Raw genomic sequence first — 17,616 nt, 5'->3', positions numbered from 1 at the left:
ACATTGAAGACCACTTCTCAAAGAAGACCGAATATTAAAGGAAAGGACTAAACTTACCGTGCCAGTAATCATAGAACCGTTAGAACTATGCATTTAATGCAATTATTTTATGTTAGAGGGTCAAATTTTCCGTAAAGATAAGGGGATGGAAATGAGTTCTCCACTGTTTCCTACTCCCGCTAATATACTTATGGAAAAATTTGAGCAAAAATTCTTAGGTTTAGCTCAATTCGAACCAAAGGTTTATTGAAGATATTTGTATAACACTTTTTTGTTTTCCCTTTATGGGTACTAAATTTAATGAGTTCTTCAATCACATTAATAGTATTTTTCCATCTATCCGCCTCACAATGGAAGTCAAAAACAAGCTTCTTATTTTTGATGTGTGTAGGCTACTAAAAGATAGGAATGTCTTATTATAGGTTTTATAGGAATGACTATTGTTTTTTGAAAGAAAGAACGCAGAAAAGTACTTAAATTCGCAATAAAACCATCAAAAATATGTCACAGAAGGAGTGGCCTAACTACTTATTGGTACTATGAACGGTGTACTCCACCAATAGTTATATTAAGAGTAATACTCTGATAGTTTTAGAACTAAAACAGTGTAATCCACCGATATTTACAAACAGAGTAATACTATTAACCTTGCAGGTTATTTTCTTTATTACCAGTCTACAATTAACAGCTTTAAATATTCGGCGTCTCTATGAAGATCCATCTTCGGTCAGTTGAACAGACACAACTAATAATACGCATACAGACGCAGAGGTAAGTTGAAAGGAACGGGCTTTTATCATGATTGTCTAAATCTTAAACATCCAACGGCTTATGTAACAAGCAATGGTCAATATGGCTTCTTTATCACAGGTTATGATTTATGAGTTTTGAGATAGTCAAATTTTAAATTATTTTACGCTGTTTTATTTTTTTCTTGTTACGCTTGGATATTAGTAGAGAATTTACTGTAATTTATTTCTTTTGTCAAATTCTAGTCCATGGTTCTATGTTACACTAATGTGGATGTTTTTGTATCACTGAATTTTTGTACACTTGATGTGTTCAATCACTATTAAACATGAAACTTTTTTTAAATCTAATGTTTTCACTCAGTGTATATGTCAAACGTTTTGTATACCTAATGGGTTTACTCACTGTGTATATTAAACGCGTTATTTTCCCGATGTAAAATGAGTCACAACTTAATATAAATTTGAAAGCGTGAGTGTGAGCGTATTCTTTTTCTGGTTTCAAACTGCCCTTTAATTTTTTTTTATCTGGTTCGAGTAGAGTTTAGTTTGATACCGTGCTTCCTTAAAATCCTCACTATTTTCTATGTGTGAAAGGAGGATAGGTTCTGTTTTTAACACTATACACTTGGTCCTTGCTCTACATTCTGACACCTAGTTACGTAGGATATTGAGAGCTTGGATGTAAGAAGGGCATTTGTCCAGAAGTGCCCTTTTTGCTCCAATGTTGGAAATCTGTTCTTTGTATCTCTCTACAGATGATACAACTGGTCCCATGTCAAAAAAATCATCCACTAGTGAGTAACAGCTGATTTAGTTTGCTGTGTACAAGTGCCCTTTTTCCATAAACGAAGTTGCACATGGACAATTTTTGTTGTTTAATTATTATTGTTGTAAACATAACCTTATTAAATGGACGTTTGCTGTAATTGAGTGTCTGAGCTATTGTTTTTACTATTATAACTGTATTTCACATTTTGTATTTAGTTAGTATTAAGTATCTTTTAACCATGAGTGATACAAGTGCTGAAGTTGATGAGGAAGAAATAAGTGAAAGGTTAGTAGACCTAAGTGTTCCACAGCAAGCTAGTACATCGAAACTAGCCAACAAGGGTCTTAAAAGGTTAGTGCATCATAAACTATACAACAAAAGTGCTAAGAAAATTAAAAAGGACCATGGTAAAGAGTATTAAACTTTTTCAGGACGTACTGTTGAGGCCAAAACCTTCAAGAACATAAGTAAGTGCTGTAAGAGTGCATGTTTTAACACCATTTGTGACGAAGCTCAAACTAAGTTTTTTAAAGGCTTTTGGGATCTTGGTAACAAAAACAAACAAGACACTTTTATAACAACTTGCCTTCTGCCATTTAAGCCAAAAACTCGCACTTCAGAATTAAAAAACAAAGAAAAACCGTTCAATTGGCAGTACCAGATAAAACTTGGTGATGAAGTTTTTAAAGTTTGTAAGCTATTTTTCTTAGGCTTATTTCAGGTGACACCCAAAAGAGTAAGAACTGTTCAGTCTAAGATAACAAAAAATGTTTCACAGGAATGACTAGATTTAAATATTACAGATGGTCGTGGAAAACATTCTAATCGTCCAACTAAAATATGTTTCAATTAATTGTGCTGAAAAAATGAAACGACAATATTTTAATAACCCAGACTTGTCGCCAAAGATTCTTTATGATACATTCCGATCTTATTTTTTCGAGACTACCAACAGTCAGCTGTCCATGAAGTATACGACATATTTCAAGTTTTACAGCGAATACTGTCCGTACAGCATTAGGCAGCCCAAAACTGATTTATGCGATTTTTGTATGAAATGTAAGATTTTACTAAAAAGTGACCCTACTTATCCTGAGTTGGCGAATTACAGGAACCACGTCGCTAGGTATAAAAGACATGATGAAATTAAAAAAACTATTTTAGATCAGTGCAAGACAGACAACTCAATATTAGTTTTGGAGTTTGACTACGGGCAGAACCGCCCATTACCAAAATTGAACGTCAACAGTCAGTACTATAAACGTATGCTGTGGGTGTATATTTTTAATGTTTACTGCCATAACGACGGTGAAAGCACGCTGTACTGTTTCTTGGAGAATAAAGGAAATAAAAACAGCAATAGTGTTGTGTCTCTCCTTTACCATTTTATTAGTGAGAAAATTAGTGATGCAACCAAAAAAGTCTACTTATTTTCCGACGGGGCCGGTTGCCAGAACAAAAATTCTACTATGGTCAAGTTTTGTGCGTGGTTGTCTAAAACCCTAAATGTAACGATGGAACACATTTTTCCTGTTAGAGGGCATACCTTCACCCAATGTGACCGAAATTTTGAAATTTTGAAATTACAAAATTTCGATCACTGTTAAAAAGAAAAGATAACATTGAAACAGTTGAAACCTACTTACAGACTTTCAGAGAGTGCAGACACAAGCCCTTTCAATGTTGTTGAAGCCACTCCTTTTCTGAAAAACTGGTCCAAAATATTGACAGAGCTAACTAACCCAAACATTCATTCAAAACAGAAAAAGTTTACGATACAGAAGTATGTCAGATTTCTTTATAGAGGTGGAAACGTGTTGACGACCCCAACTTACACGCCAGTGTGGGCTCCCTTTAAAGTTCTGAAAACTGGAAATATTCAACTAAAAGAAGTAGCTGCAAATGAAGATGTATAACCTTTAAAATCAATGAAAATCAAAGACTTAAAGGATATGCAGCAGTTTATATCTAAGGAAGGTTGTCAGTGGTTTGATGATAACGTGTTTAACTACTAAGCGTAGGCTGTTATTTCACATTGGGACTAAATAACTTCTGAATCAATGCTGTAAATACTTTTTCCTTTATTGAATAATATACTTTAAACGATATTTGAGTGTGTATTGCCCATAAACTTGTTTGAAGTTATCACAGTATTATATTTTACCTCTTGGTGTGTACAAAATGTTCATTTATTCAAAAAGGGCACTTTTTATTATATGTTTAATCATAACATTTTTAGGATATGCCACATTAAATAGCATGTTTTTTACCTAATACAAGTTCATTACGAACCAGTTACATAGTTTTAAGTGATATAAGAAATTTGGCATATCATAATAGCATTCAACACATTGATGAAATCTTTAAATGCATTTATCTCAAAACACATGTTTTGAATAAATGCCCTTCTTCCAAGTTATATATCTATAGCACTATTAATCTATGTTTCAGTGTATTAATTTTCCTGTATGCATTGTACAACGCAATTTCATTTCGTTATACCTATATGTATCTGCTATTTTGATAGCCCGATTAATTAACGTATTATGAACTTCTAATCTCTATGAGAATAAGATTGGACAATTATCGGTGTTGGTTGATTTCCTATACAGTGAATGTCACACATTCCCACCCTATATACCGTTTATATTCTTGGGATACATTTTAGTGACGTTACTATTGTGAACTATTAGAGTTGACCAAAAACTTGTACATCACTTTACAATGTCAAATGTCAGGTACTGAAATATACCTAATATTATAACAACAGGTAAGTAACATTTTACAAAGTCTTGAAATTATGAGTTGTACCAGTAATTTATGAATAATTGAAAATTATTACACTGCTTAGATATAAGCACGTTGACAATATTTAATGAATTGTCGTTTACATAAATTATATTATGTAAATGATTCTTATAACAGAAAATTATTAAGTTTGAAACTACTAGTATAAAATAGTTTACTAATTGATACGAAATGAATTTAGCTTACCCCCTCCAGTGGCACTTTTTTTGAAAATTATGAACTTCATATTATTTATTAGGACAGTTAGACATATTGCTACTGATTACATACTGATCTAAAGCCTCACAATCTTTAACTGTACAGAAAGGTCACGAAACTGAAACGTAGCTAGGAGTACACCACACTACGTATATGTAACAGGTTTCACTGAGGTGCATGCAAGTTACTACTAGTTACATACGGATCTAAAACCTCATATGCAATTTCAAATCGGACATGATCACTTTTAACTGTACAGAAAGGTCACGAAACTGAAACGTAGCTAGGAGTACACCACACTAAGTATATGTAACAGGTTTCACTGAGGTGCATGCAAGTTACTACTAGTTACATACGGATCTAAATCCTCATATGCAATTTCAAATCGGACATGATCACTTTTAACTGTACAGAAAGGTCACGAAACTGAAACGTAGCTAGGAGTACACCACACTAAGTATATGTAACAGGTTTCACTGAGGTGCATGCAAGTTACTACTAGTTACATACGGATCTAAATCCTCATATGCAATTTCAAATCGGACATGATCACTTTTAACTGTACAGAAAGGTCACGAAACTGAAACGTAGCTAGGAGTACACCACACTAAGTATATGTAACAGGTTTCACTGAGGTGCATGCAAGTTACTACTAGTTACATACGGATCTAAATCCTCATATGCAATTTCAAATCGGACATGATCACTTTTAACTGTACAGAAAGGTCACGAAACTGAAACGTAGCTAGGAGTACACCACACTACGTATATGTAACAGGTTTCACTGAGCTGCATGCAAGTTACTACTGGTTATATACGGATCTAAAACCTCATATGTAATTTCAAATCGGACATGATCACTTTTAACTGTAAATAAAAGTCACGAAACTAAAACGATATTTGTTAAAACAAGCTAGGAGTACGCCATACTACGTCTGCGTAACAGTTCTCGCTGTGGTGCATGTACAGAATTTACTAATCTATAACGCATTTAAATCTCGGGCAGATAGACTGGTAGAATCAATTTATAAATAAAATTTGTATCTGTACGCAAGATTAAGTTACTAAATAACGGTACATAAAGCAAGGAGTTGTTTTACTATTAGATACTTAATAATAATTATATTATGCTAAGTTTTTCGCGTTGGTTCTGATGTCAAAATACGTTGTCTATTTTAATTTACGATCATTGCAAAATACGTTGAACAAAATAATGGATTTAGATAGAAATGGTTTTTTAAACACCGAAGATGTTTTCTAAAAATAAGGTTTTCTAAAATTATGCAATTTATAAGAAAATGTTCATAAAGTTTTCTATTCTGGGCAGTGGAATTGAAACTATCGATGTAGAAATAATCCGACACCTTTTTTGTAAAAAATTATATTTCTTGATCAAATCTAAGCAAATATTTTCTAATCAAACATTCATTAATTGTACTATACTGTACTATACTACCCAGTAAGAGTCATAAAGTCTCGTGGATCCTCTCTATATATGTCTAAAACGAAGCTAAGAAGTTTCTAAGGCCACTAGACTAAATTTCTTTACTTTCCATACACTTATTCATTTCATCTCACAGGTCTCCTTAAGAAATTTGTTTTATCTCAGACCTCGGTCTTCTATACCAACAGTCCATATATGTCCAGGGTTAATGTATAAAATACCAGAGTTCACTTTTTGTCATTTTTTTCTGAAGAGGCGCTATCAATTACTTCAATTTCTCATTTATATCTATCCATGCAAAAGGGTTTCTATTGTACTGCAGTGAAACATTTCCTGATTCAAAGTGAAGCGTGATATATACCGGTAATTTGAATGCAACAATCTTCATCGAACTCGGTAATATAATATAATGAGAAAGTATTGGAACCTGGTAAGGGTTGTTTTTGGTCCTTATTAGTCCAGATCTGGGTCCCAGATACCTTAGATAGGTTATGAGCTATAAAAGAATTAAAAAGAAAAGAATTTTTTCTATTTTCCTCAAGTAAAAAAGTATAATTAACTATAAAATTTGACGAAATTTCATTTAATCTGTTGAGACTAGTCGGAGTAAATTTACGTGGTTACTTGAAAAAATAATCTAGTGACTATTCATTTTAAAAAGTAGACATCATTAGGAGTTTCGTTAAAAGAACTGATTTTTTAGGAATTTTTGGGATTAGATTTATCACAGATTTCCGCTAGATATTTAATTTAAATGAATTAATAAATGACATTTATAGAGGCAGTGTGTATAACTAAAGTATTTTAAATGTATTAACTATGTTAAATATACAATATTATCATGTCTTGAAAGCATTTAGTTGTATGTAATGGTATTACAAATATTATAATAAAATATTATAATAACTCGCGACCATAAAATGTAATAATGTTATTCAACCTTATATAGGTAAGAGCAAGACAATGATAACGATAAATAGACGTACGTCTTCCTTTAATTTTAGAATATAAGTATATTTTTTTAAACAACGAAGGCAGTAAAAGATTTTACAATCCACAGAATACATTTTTTATTATCATAAAATTCCTGTGTATAAGGAATGAACTACATTGAACATTGTTTGTCGATTTAATTGTACGATAAAGACAATGAGATAAAAGACATTGATGTAACATTTATTAAATTACCACTTCAGTATTTTGAAAAAACAAACAAAAACGCAACTTATTGATGCATATATTTCACTTAAATGGTCATTTCCGTTTGAAAGCCTTTATAAGTGTGATGAATAGTGAACAAGAAAGCCATTTCCTCAGTCATACAATGTCTCACATGAGATGGCTTCAGACTCTCTCTTGATTAACTTTTCTTTCGCGAATAGTAGGAGATACATTTAAAGCTATTACTTTGTACAATATACCGGATACATTGCAATACTGTATACTCTTAATGCTCTACTCTCGTGTGGACTATTTGTCAATAATTAATAATACTGATTTATTTAATCTATCATTAATATAAATAATAGTGTAATATTACTTAACACTATTGACAAGTGATATTACATGAAATCAGTCCCATCACTCCGTGTCTAGTGATGTAAAAAATATTAGTATTTAGAATACTGTGGAGCACTGCCCACCTGATAAATTGACATTCCTTCACAGATTTTAGCTACATATTTGAACATATACTAATAAAAAGGCTTAATATATGAATCTTTTTGATATTAAAATCATTGTAACATACTAAAAGTTTTCTTCCTTGCAGTTACGCGGCTGGTCTCATGATTGATATATTTGTGTTTGTTTTACTTCTAAAACAAAAATTTTATGTAATGTCATCTACACTAAATACATGGTTAAGAACTTCTCTGTACATTGTACTCATATCTTAGATGTACTAGTATATTAAACACCTTTATGTTGACTAAATTATGTTATAAATTGGTGTTATATTGCGTAAAATATCTTTATATTCAGGTGATAAAATCGCACAATGGTGGGTCTTATACATTAATAATATCCATAAATAATTTTGTTTTATGTTAATAAAAAAGCTCTAACGTGGTTATTAAAAAATAATACTTCCACAGTACTTGGTAAAGATATTGAATGAGTAAAGAAACAAAAGAGAAGAAAGAAATACAACGTGCTTCAGTTTGCGCTTCAAGGCACGTTATCTCAAGCAAGAAGGTTGGACAAACTTAAAAAAATGTGTAACGTCGTTAAAATGAGAAGATCGAGGAGTAAGAAAGGAATAAGATTAAGAGTAAGAAAGGAGTAATTTAACTCCTTTCCTTTCAAATTACAAAAACAATCGTTTTCTTCAAAGTCAATAAATATTCTATACCCGTGGCTTCGTCCGCAATTTTTTTGCAACATTCCGTGTATTTGAATGAATAGCTCCCATGACTTTGGTAACACTTGAGCTATTTTAGAGCAATGTAAACGAACTCCAAAGTCGAAGTTCACAACTTTCTTAAGGAAAGTACTTGTGATAATACGATAGGTTTATGTGCTATTTTTTTCATGGAATTAGTTATATATAATTAGAATTAGTCATCCTGAACCCATTTTCAGTGTTCTTGATTAAGAAAAAGTGGTTAAGCAAAATTGCGAGTAATTCTTATTTCGGTTTTTGCATTTCTAATTTAAAAAAATTAGAACGATAGATTAGAGTTTGCTATTTTTCCCCGGGAAATAAATATAAATAGAACTATATATAATTTCGTATTAAGGTTAGATTCAAAACAACATATTTTTGTACATTTTATGGATATGGATATTTTTATTAAAAATTAAAAACTAAAATCAACATCAATAATACTAATACATTTCAATAATTACATTATGACAGCTGTCATCCATATGTAAAGACGATACATTATATAGTAAAATTTTTGCTGCCCAATCCAAGCTCGCTATATCCACATAAATAACGACAACTATGTATCTTCAATGTGCTTCAATGTGTTTTTATAGTTGTTTCCTATTTCCGGGTTCCAGTCTAGGAATTTCATCAGTATTTATATACCTAATCAGCATCATGCTATATACCCTCAACAATTTTCTGTCATAAAAATTGTATTTAATAACTCATTTATTGCTTCTTTGTGATTCCACATGCTTTAACCACGGACTCACTGCACTCATTGCTTCGTAAAATTGAATTATTCTAATGCCCAATCTCACCGTTTTTTTGTTCCCTCAGCTACTGAAATAATGCCGTCCCACAATGTCTAGAGAAATAAAATGCAATACCTGACATGAATGCATCAACAATTTTGTTTATTATATAAAATCCAGAAAATATTTTACTATCAAACTTATAAGCCTTCACTCTATAAATGTAAACTATTTGAAAATAGTGGTTTAATGAATTAAATAAACTTACGGCCGTGCGGTCATATTACAATGTTTAAACAGAACAGTTGATTAGGTTTATCAAGCTCTTTAAATGTATATTTCACAAATTTAGAAACCAAGATTGGATTTTTACCTGCTTTAAGAGACCAGTGGGGCATAGCCCTGTGGGATTTTCGAAATAATAATAACCCTATATTCATCGAATTAAATTGTTTATTTGCTCGCTACAAGTACCATCGCATGGCAAACGTCATGTTTAGTTCTAAGATTTGGAACATTCACACTTCAATCCTACCACATTCAAACTTCATACACTCAAGTCTCTTTTGTCCATAGGTAATTGCAAATACTCACATCGCCGTAGTCAGTGATCAAATAAGGCAGTCTTCCAGTTAAATTGCAGAAACTCGTCAAAATTGTAAAATGTGTTTGACGCTAGAAATCGTTTTAGACGAGTTTTTTACACCTTGGATGTAGGGGCGGTTTTTATCAAATCGGGAATTGGTTTATGAATTGAACACTATCCTGCGAAAGCAAGTACTCATACAATACTGATATGTGTCTTTCAATGTGGCAGTTGCCCCTCCTTCTTGTCTCATCCCTATGTATGTCCCGGCCCCTGACTAGGATACATTTAGTCATCCAGAACATAGTTGTTTCCGAAATGTAGAGGCTGAGCATAATTTAAAGGACTCAGATTTTTTAGTTCTATCCTGCACGACTCTGAATTTCAACTTAGCGATAAGGCGAATTGCTTTCTTTGCAATCTGAACACCCTCATAAAACGCTTTTGCATGCCAAGCTCTTCACACACACACACACACACCACCCCCCCCCCCACCCACCCAAATAAGAAAGGTGAGAGTAAATCAACCCATAATATGCCGAAATAACTAATGATAATATATGTTACCGGTAAAATCTTTAACGGCACGAGTCAAACCATATATTTAAATACATATAATAACACTAGAAATGATCCAATCATTTAAATATTTAATATATTTTATCATTAATCAATTTAAAGATTATGAAAATTACTCCTAATGTATTCTAAACTCCTAAAAGTTATTCTAAAGATGTATGAAGCTGAATGTGAACTAAGCTGATAGTGGCAAATAGATCGTTCCATTCGAACGTAGTCAAAGATGGTCTAAGGATGTTTCTCAGAAGAGTTGTTTGCCTGGTTCCTTTCCTCTTGACGAAACAAACTAAACTAATTTAGAGATAGCAAGAGAAACAGCTTTGCCTCCTTGTAATCGGGTGGACAGTTGATTCCCAATTGAACGTTTTTTTTTTTTCAAATCGAAGTACGACGGCTATCCAGGTTAAACTTTTTTTTATTTTCCATACTAATATGTGAAAACAATTAAACTTACTAGGGAACATTGTTACTAATTTGTATCTCTCATATGTTTTTATACTGACAATAGAGTAATTTAAACTTTTCTATAGCATTTTTTTAAGGATGATCTATGTACCTTGCTATTGAGAAGTTAGTAAGGAAAAAAGTCATAGTCATGTCATACACTTGTCAAAACGCATATGTTGAGGCCTTTATGTGTATATAAATATAAACAAATACTAATATTTTCAAACTATCTAAGTATACTGTGAAGATTAATTATACAGTAATATATTAACTGATGATGGTGTCACATCATTACAAGTGAAACAGTTACATTGTTGGATTGTTTTATTAGTGTAAAGATTATAATCAGCTGATAAGTTAGTTTATTATACATTTACTTTCATTACGACTTCTCTACACTCCGTTGTGTCAGTTTATTTACATATTGACACGTTTTGCCTGTTTATTTAATGACTGAGTGTCGCTAAAATATGAACTTAAAAGCACTATTAGTTGTTTATTAGTAAGTTCAGATAAAGTGATATTATTTATATTGTATACTATTTATGATGTTTTACAGCGAATAATCTTTATTTTGGTTCATATTTGTGTCCTTATAGTTTTTATCCTTTATGCTTCAAGTTTAGGCTATTACTTGTAGAAGCTATTACCTTCACACACACACTTGACTACATAGAGAGCAATCCCACTAATTAGCTTGTACTAATGTACAAATTATTTGTATTTAATTGGCAAAGTGTATATAACACGGTTTTGTCATTGAAACGCGTACCATATAATGGGTTCCATGAATACAAGACCTAAGTAACTTACAGCCGCGAGTCAGTTATTGAGTTTAGAATCGACGTAGTATTACCTTTATAGCGCTTTTATGGGTAAAAATAAATGTTTTATTACGATCTTTTTCAATCAGTATTTTACATATTAAAATTATTCTTTTATTGAAATATACATGTTTAACAACATTATTAATTCAAACCAAATCAGTGTTTGAAAAAAAAAAATGTAGATTTTTAAGTATTCAAGGTAATTTGTTTCTTCCTTACTTGCAAATAATAAATGTTATGATATGTTTATGTTATGTTTTTTATTGTCAAAATATGTTGTATACCCAGGAGTTGACAACCAAGTTAGGCCAACTTTCTCCATCGATACTTTTATGATTATATATTGGTATTTAATTATTAATGAGACATTTTAATTTGTGAATACGTTGGTCGGTCAAAAATATTTCAGGTTGCGATCCTTTTTCCTTGAGGGATTAGGAAGAACAATCAAAATTTGAAAAATTACATTTTATTTGTAAAAAAAGTCCAGAGACATACACAAAATTTCGTGTATACACCATTAAAAAAATTAAATTACACAAAAACTTAAAATTACTATTAATTTGGATCAGTAATTAATATTTAGTTGTTTTCTGTACCGTAGCCAGATATATTTAAGTTATATAAGTTTAACTAGCTGACCCGGCGAACTTCGTACCGCCTTAAAGGGGCCACAGCATCCACATTGGTGCTTGAAATGTGCAGAATAAAAGACAAAGTAAAAAATAAATCAAATTAGGTCCTATGTGATTTTTTTTTCCTTCACAACTAATCTGAAATGTAAATAGAAAAACAAAATAAGAAACACAATTCGTAAGTTACCTAAAATAATTTAAATAGCAATAAGCAGCAAAGCCACAGATACATTAATTTATTAATATTGACTCTCTTTCTTCAGTCGAGTACCTTGTGATATACAACATTTTTTGTCTTGTTATTAGGTGCAAGAATGAATAAAGCAGATGGTTTGCCGACACGTGAACATGCCACATATAGTTGTCCATAAGAAAACATGGATTTTCTAAATATAGTCCACAAACGCTCAAAGATTGAACGTGTGATTTATTGATCGTCATGGCAAATGCAAGACGAATCGGAAACTGAGTTCGTGTAAATCCAAAAGCATATCGGTAGGAATCATCGGAATCCTTGGAATAAGAACTTCCTCACCTTTAAATTTTCCTTTAAGAATCGTCGTGTGAATCACATTTATCATCAATTTTTTTACAACCAAACGCGTTCCATTGCATAATTTTGGTTGATTTAGATTGCGAAGCATTATGACTACTGCACCAACCTTCAAAAGTAAATTATGGGGTGGTAAGCCGGGCACATCCAAAGAGTTTAAAAATTCAGTTGGATAGTTAGTGGCCTCATCTTTATTTGTTACGCAATCAATAGATTTAAATGTTTGCAAAGTACCATCAATTTGACTCTGAATTAAAAAGTTCAAGTCATCCACATCCTTGTTCTTAGCTGCCAAGATTGCTCGCTCACTCAACCAATTGTTATTTTTGTGATTAGTATTGATATTTGGGAATACTTTGCTGATTAGTTCATCTTTTGTTGAGATAAAGGTGCAAAAATTGGATGGAAATGAAATCAATCCACTTTCTTGGTCTACAGGAACACAACCATTACCAATATTCAACAACTGATTAGAAAAATTTTGACCAGATGGATCGTTTAATAATTCAACTCTCATGTTTGCAGTCACCTGTAGTTTTTACATAACGCCACAAATTTGATGATTTTAGGCAAGCGTTTATTTCATCAGCAGCAGTCGATCTAGGAATAACTGGCAGTGTTTGGCAGAAATCACCAGACAGTAAAATTAATGTGCCTCCAAAACATCTTGTGTCATTGCGCAGATCTTTCAATGTTCTATCAAGTGCTTCTAATGCACGTTTATGGGCCATTGTGCATTCGTCCCAGATAATTATTTTTGACGCTACTAAAACTTTTGCCATTGCTGAGTTCTTTATATGTTGCACGTTGGTTGCTCAAGATGGTTTGAAGATTCAAAGGCAGCTTTCAGCGCTGAATGAGCCGTACGACATCCTTCCAATAATGTGGCTGCTATCCCAGAAGAAGCAACTGCTACTGCAATATCAGATCTTGCACGAACAGTAGCCAAAATCAGTGACATTAGGAATGTCTTTCCAGTTCCACCGGGGGCATCTAAGAATAATAACCCACCATTTCCATCACTAATTGCCTTTATTAATGTACTATAAACTTCCTTTTGTTGGGGGTTCAAAAAGGGGTACATTTGTTTGAATTAATTGTTCTAATTCAAGTGAATCATATTCAAGTTCACACTCCAACTCCCGATTAAATGCGTCATTCATTCCGCGATTTGGTGCTGGCATTCCCAATTTAACTAACATACTGCCACACGTGAGGTAACACATGTCCTCAATCAAGACTAAAGCTTGGTTATAAATCTCATCGTTAGCTTCGAGATTGGGATTTCTCATACTAACACGAAGCCTATGTAAAATGTCTTCTGCCATGTTTATCCTTGTATTTGTTCCACAGGTCACGTGGATTTGATGGAAAACATGTGGAAATAATGATAGCAAATAATGTCCGTATCTGACTTGAATTTGCATATATAAACGCTTCAGCAATTGTCATGTCCCAATGATTATCATTCTCTAGTAAATTTACCTCTTGGTATGCAGCACGAAATGTTGGGCACACTATACCATTCACTGTTCGTAGTGATTCATATGATGTTGGCCCTCGGACATTTACCAACAACAATCGCAAAAAGAGGCATTCATCATTCTTCGGATTAACTGTGTAAATACGACCCAGAGCATCTGTAGAACGTACACCTGGATGACCAGTAACCACATCGCCTTGCTTCCGACGTTGAAATTTTTTTGATGAAGATTTCCAAGTATAGTATCTTGGCATCTCAGAGTATAGCAAAAATTGTGCGAACAGATCGCTCTGACAAATCTCAAAAAAAACTGGTCAATGTTGTCGCTGGAGGTAAAGCAGCACGTTGGACCACATTTGATTCGGTGAAATACACTCGTTGACCATTCTCAAGATGAACCGACAAATGTAAAACAGTAGGATGGCGTTCATGAATAGGAAATGAGAATATACGCCAAATTGCCTCATTGCAGTTTACATATCGACCAACTTGATAACGCATGATTTCATCGTAGGTTTTGGAGGCTTGGATTCCAAAAACTGCCATATCACTTACTTTAGTAATATATTTGCAGACATATTTGATTGATTTTACTGAATTGCAATACTCAATGTTGAAATGTGTCTTAAACGTTTTGGAAAGTAGTGGTGAAATTGGAACAATCCAGTTGGACAACAGTTGTTGTCGACCACAAAATCATTACCTTTGACTTTTATTGTGATAGTTCGACCATTATCATCGATTGACCGACGCCGATATAGAGGATAGCCATCATTGCCTGTAATAGTCTCTGCTGTTAATTTTCGTGGATACCGTTTTGAACAGGCACTGTTGACCATACACGGTGATTGAGGGTTGATAACGCCACATGGACCATGAATCATATTCTTGATTACAACATCATGTAGGTCTGGACCTGTTTCAGGATCAGGGATCTCAGCACATATGATATAACTTGGTCTGGTTGAATTTTTTCTACCAACCAAATCAGAATCATGGGGCAAGCCACGTTTTTTCCATTCGATTGAATACATCCAGCATCGAGTATTTCCGAAGACACGTTGCTTTACAATAAAGTTCATCAGAGTCAGGATCTTTTGTCTAAAGACACGTGCTGTGATGTCGTGCCGATCACTTGATGTTTGACCAGGAAGTAACATTTCAACTATTTATATCCATTTTGGATTACATATTAAGGTAATGAACAGATCTGGTCTACCGTAATGACGAACATATGTCATCGCATCTTGCGCATATTCATGCATATGACGTGGACTACCTGTGTATGTCGCTGGCAGAATTAATAGTCAATCGACCAATATTTGATGTATCTCCATCAGTGCTAATTGCATCGCGCAAATGGATATACTTTTCTGATCTCAGTTTGGCTTGATTCAACTGAATGAAATTAAGACGCTCTGTTTCGATTTTTACATACATATCAACGCAATACTGCTGAAACAGCCGACGAAAACGCAACAAATAGTTATCTGCATTTTGACGAATCATCAAACGGTATGCATAAACATTCATTGCAGAAATCTTCTTTTTCGTCTCTTCATCTGAAAAAAGAGGGTAAATTAGTGAACATATCCATATTATATATGCAATTTACAGTATCTTTGAGAACATTTAATTAAGTTAAGGTTAAAATATATTTATTACATTATTCATTATTGAATCATCAATTATTATTTGCTCAATATTTTCGAAAGAAATAGCCTCTAATCCCTTAGTTGACATCCAAGAAATTTTTTTTTCATTTTAACTAAAACTTCACAAAGCTAAATTTATACAAAAAAATATTATTTACCATTTAATGGATTTATCATCTTGATATTGAAATGATATCCATCATCTCCTTGCCAAAACATCAGTGGATATTGCAGTGCATCATACGATCGGTGTGTTTCATATATTTTTTGCAGATGCCCTGTATCGCGACGTGTAAGAGCAATATCGCGTGTTTCCATGTTTTCACCTACAACCAGGATGGCAACTTCATCTATAGTTGGAGCATTGAATCTGCGTTCATGTGTTCCAGCTGGTCGTTTGCCTGCTCTTATCACAACTTTGAAATCATCACTTGGCATGCGCTCCAATGCAGTCTTAAAGAGCCTGATCAAAGCATGATGTTCATCAAGAAAATACTGAAGATCTGAAAGAATTGTTCTTTTCGTTGCTGTGTTGATCTCATGTCGGCGATCAAGTTGCTCCTCCATATTACCCATAAAGTATATTTGTAGGAATTTATACTGCCCATCCACAACTGGTAGCAATGATCCAATTCGATGATGAAATTGACCTTGAATCTGTAAAGATAGCAAAGTTTATGTAATTGAGACAACAATTTTATTAAGGCTCCCAATAATAATAAAAACATAAAATCATTTTCAAGAATACATGAAATAAAGTAAATATTTATTTTATCATTAATTACCTTGAATGTCGGATTAAATCCATGTTCTTGAATTATTTTTGCCCCAAATGATATCATTTGAAAACAATTATTGTATTTGTGAGTATTAGCAAGAAAATTTCGTGATTCTTGCGTTTCTCCAGAAAGCAATGATTGCAATGGATCAAAAGGGGGAGTCAGTATTGGCAATTTTACTTTGCCATTAAGACAACACAATCCAAGCGACTCTCGAACAAACTTCAATGCACTACAATGCCCACAAACAACATCCATTGGACCAATAAGTACAGATACATTCGAACTATAATCATAAGTGCAATCATAACTAAATGATGCTCTATTCAAATCAACAGCTGATGTATTCCTTCTTGCGTGTCGAACTTGATCTAGTTGTTGATCAGTACGAGTAGCTCGCCGATTTCGCATAGCCAAGCGAGCTGTTTCACGGGCTTCCTCTCTTTGCTCTTGAGATTGAGAAGCACGAAGTCGGGCCATACCAACACGACGCTCTTGTCGTCCGATTTCACGTTCTTCTTCAGTAGAATTGTTCACAACGTTACGAAGCCTTCTTGCATTACGGCTTTCTTGAGACAGATTTGATCTTCTGGGTCGCGGCATCTTTATAATAATCCTCTCAATGTTCACAAACACTTGCAAATCGTTTAGTTTCGTGCGAAACAAAGTTATTTGAACCGAAAGCAATCGAAGTAATAAGTTGTTTGTCTTTTTTAAAAACCAACAGATTATTGCAAAGGTAAAAAAATCACTTCATGATTGACTGATTATTAAGTAAAACTGAATCTATATTAAGTAAATCTATATGTCAGTAGCCATGATTTCATTTTGTTTGACTGAGTAACCCAGAAAAATTACACAGGCAGCTGTCAAAGTGTCAATCAAATTTACAGTTGTTTGTTTACATTTTGGAATTCAGGCAATTGTTTTTATCAAGATACAGTTTTTTTACTCTATGCTTTCAAACTATAG

Source organism: Homalodisca vitripennis, chromosome 5 (assembly GCF_021130785.1).
Source record: "Homalodisca vitripennis isolate AUS2020 chromosome 5, UT_GWSS_2.1, whole genome shotgun sequence".
Taxonomy (NCBI): domain Eukaryota; kingdom Metazoa; phylum Arthropoda; class Insecta; order Hemiptera; family Cicadellidae; genus Homalodisca; species Homalodisca vitripennis.
The sequence above is the reverse complement of the archived record's forward strand: the minus strand, read 5'-3'. Positions refer to the sequence as shown.